Below are 7,273 nucleotides of genomic sequence, written 5' to 3' on the forward strand. Positions count from 1 at the left end.
AGAAGAAGAAAAGTTAAAATTGTAAGAAGATAGTTCCTAGGGGCTAGAGAGATGGCTCAGTGGTTAAGAGCACTGGCTGCTCTTCCAGAGGTCCTGAGTTCAATTCCCAGCACCCACAGGGCAGCTCACAACTGTCTGTTACTCCATTTCCAGGAGATCTGGCACACTCACACAGACATACATGCAGGCAAAACACCAATGCACACAAAAATAAATCTTTTTAAAGAAGAAAACAGTCCCATTCACAAGAAAGTACAACAAAGACAGCATTGGCAATGGACTCACAAGTGCATTCAGAGCCATTACACATGACAGTTATGGCTGAACTAATGAGTACAAACATCAGCAAGTAATGAACATATTAGTAATAATTAACATTCCTTTTTTAAAAGGAAACCAGAAGTCATTATGTTTGCTCTTACCATTAACACAGAAATGCACCTGTTTTTTATTGAAATATTCTATTATTCCACCAAAATGGGCTCCATATGAGCACTTTCTCATACTACTTCTTCCTTTGTACAGCTCATTTTCTTTTTTTTTTTTTTTTTGGTTTTTCCGAGTCAGGGTTTCTCTGTATAGCTTTGCGCCTTTCCTGGGACTCACTTGGTAGTCCAGGCTGGCCTCGAACTCACAGAGATCCGCCTGGCTCTGCCTCCTGAGTGCTGGGATTAAAGGCGTGCGCCACCACCGCCCGGCTGTACAGCTCATTTTCATGGAAAATATGCACATTGCAAGATTTGTTTTGCCCATGCTTATACAGTAAGAAGAAATTAAACAATGCCCATTTCTTATAGGACATTGTTACAATAATGTTTCCAAATGGGGCATCTCTATGTATCCACACCCTGATTTCATTCCCACGAATAATAATGAGCCATTTTACCAAGAGAACTCAGCAAATGTGAAGACAACCGAAGCTTGAAAAGTATTTCCTAACCAGTGCTCACCTACTAGACACAAATGTGTTGTGAAGAACCTTGGTGGCAGCTTGATAAAAATAAAGCCTTGAGGAGACTCTGCAGGAACCCCTGGATGTGAGACAGAACACCCAGAATGAGACAGCCTCAAAGCACTGATGACTCAAACCTCATTTGTCACTGAAGGCAGCAAAAGACAGCAATTTCGCAGCTGAGACCAGTCCAGACATCGACCTAGAGGAATGTGAAAAAAAAATCAAATTGTTCTTTAAAGTAATATTTTTGTTGTTGTACAAGAAAAACTGATACATCTAATAATTTAGAATTCAATTATTTTAACATAAAATGGGAAATAGTTTCCAAGCATGACAAACACAGTAAAAAGTATTCTGTAACCAGATGCCTAAGCTTTGAAAACCACAGTAGGAATAGCTGAAGTCACATTATTCAAACCAGCACTGTCTGGCAAAAGAGGGTCTAACCTTTTAAACAGAGAAGCTGTTAGGTTCATGTGAATGTGGCATTCTGTAGTATTTGCATGTATAGGTTTAGAGCACAAGTTTAATGTGATCTAATTTCTTCATTTTACAAAAGTGAGACTGATTTCTATTATTTTCATTCTTATGAATTTTGGTTTACAGAATGCTAGCATTAAGTAAAACACTTTTATGTTTAACCTTTAAGGTTATATAATGTACAGAATGTATTAATGATACCAGGGGTAGGAAGCTTAGCAAAAGGTATTTGGAAAGTATTTGAAAACCAGTCACCTTGTTCTGTGGTAAAGCATTTGCAGTTCACACTTGGACACTGGATTTCAACACCAAAAATAGAAAAACACAAATCTAAGGCATTTACATGGTAACTAGTAATCAGTATTAGAAAATATACAAACATTGGTTTTTGTCAGCTACACATGGTAAACAGACATACATGTGGACAATATACTCAAACATACAAAATTAATTAAAAGAGCTCACACACTGGAAACAGTGAGAGAAGAGGAAAAGTAAACCTACCAACCACTGATTCAGTCAGGTGTGACAGGGCACCTCTCCACACTGTATCACAACTTCCAGATCCAATACATATTCCCCGGGTCCTTGCCTATCTTTTTCAACTAAGCTGGTAGAAGAGCGACAACCTCAACCATCTAAAGAGGATCAAGGCCCCGACTACCACCCATATATTGATAACTTCTGAGAAGGTGGTAGCTTTGCCCAAAAATTGTTCTAAGCAATGGGATCAGTAATTGCTTAGGTCATGTAAAGCTAAGAGTTTCACCTTCACTCTGCCTCTGCTCAAATGCACTAGTTGTGGAGGGAAGGTCATTAACAGTAGATCTTGCCTGCTGTGGAGCAGGTCCCCACTAGAGAATTTTCACAGGACTGAGATTGTTTGCATGGCCATTACACAGCTGGAATTACCTTCACACAGCTGGAATTACCTTCACAGTAGCTCTTGCTTAACGCCCTAGAGATGTACACTGACTCATGTAGACTGATCTTCGCACACCATGTATTACATGCCAGAGAAATGCACATAAAGAATCTCCCTCTAACTGAACAAGTATATCCCCTGTCTCCAACCTCACCCACAGCTCATTAGCCTATGAGGCAGGTGGTACTATAATTGCTTGCTCTTCTATTGCATTATACTCAATAAACATACTTCCTATTCTGGTCTAAAGGGCAAATGCATTAACAGCTCAGCAATCCTTCCCTGTACTGGCCACCAACGTAGTAGCCTGAGCACTATGGTAATGGGGAAGGACTCCAAATTGGCCGCTGTACTGTTCTGAAACATCATGATGTACAGGTAACTTTCAATTATGCAATCTCTGCCATGAAAATGTGGGCAGACCCTGTTAATCAAAGGACAGTTTTAGTCAAAGGGGCCTGTATCACAAGGCCCTGCAGTTCTGTAGAGTTAGGTGGCAGCATTCTAAGGCTTGGACCCGGAGCTAATTCCCTACCAGGACTCAGCGCTTCCTAGTCTCTTATTAAGGTCTTCCTCCACACTAGGGTGATGGAATTCCTACTGATGAAACACCCTCCCCTTCAGAACGTGAAACCCTCTATTTTGTTCTCAAGAAAACGTTCCTATTTCAATACCAGAATCTCCTAAGAGATATTCTCGTCTCTGGTGACTTGGTATTTGCAAAAACGAAACAAAACCTAAGATAGTGGTTCTCAACCTTCCCAATGTTGTGGCCCTTTAATACAGTTCCTCATGTTATGGAGACCCCCCCCCAACCATAAAATTGTCTTCATTGCTACTTCATCACTGTAATTTTGCTACTGTTATGAATCGTAATGTAAATATCTAATATGCAGGATGTCTAATATGCGACCCTTCCCATAGGTTGAGAATCGCTAAGAGCTCCAAACCTGGAGTGCCAAGCTGGCCACTGTCAAGCTGGCTACGCGGTGCACAGGAAGCCAAAAGACGTGACGAGACAGGAAATTTAAAGAACAGAATCGCCAATGCCCGACAGAGTCTAAAGACAGTATGTGAGAATTTCCCTAGGAATTTCGGGTCAATTCATTAGGATAACAAACACCCTCTTTCGTACGGACTCGTGGGTCACAGGCCCCCTTCAGTCTCCAGCACTTACACTTTCAACTTACACTTTCCCAGGCTCGCGGTTTGGGATTTCTGGGTTCGTGCTAGTGAAAAATTCCCGGTTCTGCAGTCTGGTCTCAACAGGATTCTTCACCGGCAAGGGCTAGAACTTGAGCTCACACCTCAGGCCTGCTGGCCAGGGCAATCTAAAGACACGCACCGCCCCCACCCCCAAGTCGCCATCTTGGGCTCTCTCCTCCTTGGCAAAGCTTCTGTAAATCCCTTGGACAGTTGGAATCACAGGCCCAAACACCTCCTAGCGCAGTCTTCTGACACAGCAACCATGAACGCACTGTCCAGGTCGTCTGTTCCAAATGGGAATGGTGGATCCTTGCAGTCTCCTCCCAGACCCGCTCCGGTCTGCCCCACGTCTCAGCCCCACCACCAAGACCCACCTATGTTTCTGCTTCCACCAAGCGAAAGGGTTCGGATCCAGCTTCCGAGGATCGTGAGGTCACTCTCCTCGTTCTTCTTCGCATCCGCCTCCAGGAACCCCGCAGCAAACCCTCAGCCTGAGCGATGGCGTCAGCACCACGCCAGGTCGCGACTTTCTAAGCCAGTTTCCAGGAGAGTGCTGGACAGAGGCGTCCACAAGCCGATTGGTGGGAGCTGTTTACCTGATCCTGTGAGGGATGGCCCCGTAGGTGAGGGACTACATTACCCATGAGCCTCTGAGAATCTATGGCAAGCATAAAAGGACATTTTCCCACAGGTCCACACTTGAATTACCAGGAATGGTGGATTTCATGGTTTAGAACAGGTACCCACCTCATAACGGTGATATGAAATTCCTTCACCTTTCTCTCAGTCGAACCGCAGGTGTCCCAAAGCAGTATAGAATGTGAGAAGGAAGCTCCAGTGTATTCATTCTAGAAGCAAAGCAAGTATCTCTGTGGGAGACACTGAGTCAGAAAATCGTTATGATACTTGTTATGGGGTATTCACCAGGGAAGACTGCTTTCTATGGATTTAAACCAATAGAAAGTCCTTTATTAGCCAGATGGCGACTACCCTGTGTGTTCGGGATCCCAGTGAAACCCCAAGCCTTTACCAGGGTGAGCTTTTAAGCACAAAAACTACGTCCTGGGTTGACATACTTTAGTTATCAAGAACAGTTACCCAGGAGAACTATAGAAGCCAAAAAGCAAGGTTAGTACATTGAAAGACTTTCCCATAACTATGGGCTTTGATAGATTAGGCCTTTGCTGTAGTTTTGGCAGGTGGTATTGTCTAGGTGCTGAGTTTTACAGCCTGAATGGTATTTCCACCATGGAGTCAGTTGTGCTATGGTCTTGGAGCCTACTAAGGTCTGGGGCCCTGTTACAATACCTTCTGTTGGCTGTCCAGAGCACCACAGGAAGTTGAGTGCTTAGCGTTCCCCAAAGACTATGAACCACTTTCAACATCAGCAGTGAATCAAATTCAGCATTCTGGTTATACAATACAGTAATTTTCAAAATTCATGTTGAAATAGAACCACCATTTTGGATCTTGTGACAGAAGGATAGAACAAGAAACTATGTAGAGGGTTGGAGAGATGGCTCAGAGGTTAAGAGCACTGACTGATCTTCCAGAAGGTCCTGAGTTCAATTCCCAGCAACCACATGGTGGCTCACAACTATCTGTAATGAGACCTTGTGCCCTCTTCTGGTCATACATGCTGTATACATAATAAATAAATAAATCTTTTAAAAAAGAAAAAAAAAAGAAACTATGTAGATGGACAAGAGACAAAAGTCAAGGTATTTCCTGCCAATAATTATAGGAATAATTGGAATTTGAAATGAAAAAAATCACTTCCTCCTGGGCAATGGTAATGCATGACTTTAATCCCAACACTCCACAGATCTCTGAGTTCAAAGCCAACCTGATCTACAGAAGGAGTTCCAGGATAGCCAGAGCTACACAGAGAAACTCTATTTCGAAAAAAAAAAAAATTTACTAAAGTTGAAATCATTTTCAAGAAATTTTCAAAAATGAACTACTAGAAGCTGGGGGTAGTGGCACACATCTTTAATCCCAGCAGAGTGATTAAGGGAGGCAGAGGCAGGCCGATATCTAAGTTCTAGGCCATCCTGCTCTACAGAGCAAGTTCCACAACAGCAGAGACAACACAGAGAAAACCTGTCTCAAAAAGACGGAGGAGAAGAAGAAGAACTCAGTAAACCAAAGAGGTGAATTGGGTCAAACAAAATCTAAATAAATAAAGACATTCATTGCTCAGAGTTGAGTTGATAGATTCCACATTATTAAGATGAGTTTTTCAACATAATCTAAACATTCACTATAACCTTTTTTTATGTGCATTGGTGTTTTGCCTGCATGTATGTCTGTATATGAAGGTGTTAGATACTTTGGAACTAGAGTTACAGACAGTTGTGAGCTGCCATGTGGGTGCTGGGAATTGAATCTGGGTCTTCTGGAAGAGCAGTCAGTGAGTGCTCTTAACCACTGAGCCAACCCTCCAGCCCCCTCACTATAATCTTAATGAGGTTCCTGCAGCCAGGGTGTGGTGGCACACACCTTTAATCCCAGTACTTGGAAGGCAGAGGCAAGCGGATCTATGCAAATTTGAGATCAGCCTGGTCTACAAATCGAGTTCCAGGACAGACTACAAAGCTACATAGAGAAACCCTGTCTTGAAAAACCAGGGGCTGGAGAGATGGCTCAGTGGTTAAGAGCACTGACTGCTCTTCCAGATGACCCATGCACCCACATGACAGCTCACAGCTGTCTGTAACTCCAGGATCCAACATCCTCACACAGACATATATGCAGGGAAAAGACCAATGCACACACACACACACACACACACACACACACACACTATATATATATATATATATATATATATATATATATATATATATATAACCAAATAATAATAATAACAATAATAAAGTTCCTATTTTGGTGACATTGTGTTCCCCAAAATATTGTGTACCCTAATAAACATCTGGGGTCAGAGAACAGAACAGCCACTAGATATAGAGGACAGAAAATGGTGGCACACATGCCTTTAATCCTATCACTTGGGAGGCAGAGATCCATCCAGATCTCTGTGAGTTTAAAGTCACACTGGAAATAGCCAGGTATGGTAACCCATGCTTTTAATCTCAGGAAGTGAGCCTTTAATCCCAGGAAGTGATGGCAGAAAGCAGAAAGGCATATAAGGCATGATGACCAGGAACTAGAGCTGGTTAAGCTTTCAGGCTTTTGAGTAGCAGTTCAGCTGAGAGCCATTTGGATGAGGACTCAGAGGCTTCCAGTCTGAGGAAAAAGGATCGTCTGAGGAGTTGGGCGGTGAGGCTGTGGCTTGTTCTGCTTCTCTGATCTTCCAGTATTCACCCCAATACCTGTCTCAGGTTTGATTATATTAATACGACCTGTTAAGATTCGTGCTACATCCTATAGAAGTGTTTCTGTCTGTAAAGTGAAAGGCGTGGCCTTACACTTACAGGGATTCACCTGTCTCTGCCTCCCAGGTGCTGGCATTAAAGGTGTGTGCCACCAGGTCTAGCCCTTAATAACTTATTCCTAACAAAGTAATGAAGCATCATCCTGAGGATTATCTTATAAAGCAATTGTAGCCTCCATTCACACATTCTTTCTTCCTCTTACACCATTTGGCCTAAAGGAAGCCAAATGTCATTTGCCAGGCTGTGCTGTAGAGAGGTCCATGTGAGTGATTGATCTTAGAAGCCAATTCTACAGCTCAGATGGAGCTT

The 7,273-nt window shown here is 42.8% G+C and overlaps 1 protein-coding gene across 5 annotated transcripts in view; it reads right to left on the reverse strand.

Moving 5' to 3' along the window:
* LOC143274083 (uncharacterized) overlaps nucleotides 1-4,210 on the reverse strand; it is a 35,401-nt gene extending 31,191 nt beyond the window's left edge. For 2 of the 5 annotated variants that reach the window (XM_076575436.1, XM_076575435.1), the window contains exons 1-2: nucleotides 3,941-4,189; nucleotides 951-1,154 (exon numbers count right to left, since the gene is read on the reverse strand). The gene's annotated coding sequence lies outside the window, so the exon portion shown is untranslated. Of the gene's footprint in view, nucleotides 1-950; nucleotides 1,155-3,550; nucleotides 3,851-3,940 lie in introns of all 5 variants that reach the window. The other 3 variants (XM_076575433.1, XM_076575432.1, XM_076575434.1) reach the window with 3 other exon arrangements.
* Nucleotides 4,211-7,273: the final 3,063 nt, after the last annotated feature.

Source organism: Peromyscus maniculatus, chromosome 7 (assembly GCF_049852395.1).
Source record: "Peromyscus maniculatus bairdii isolate BWxNUB_F1_BW_parent chromosome 7, HU_Pman_BW_mat_3.1, whole genome shotgun sequence".
Classification (NCBI taxonomy): Eukaryota; Metazoa; Chordata; class Mammalia; order Rodentia; family Cricetidae; genus Peromyscus; species Peromyscus maniculatus.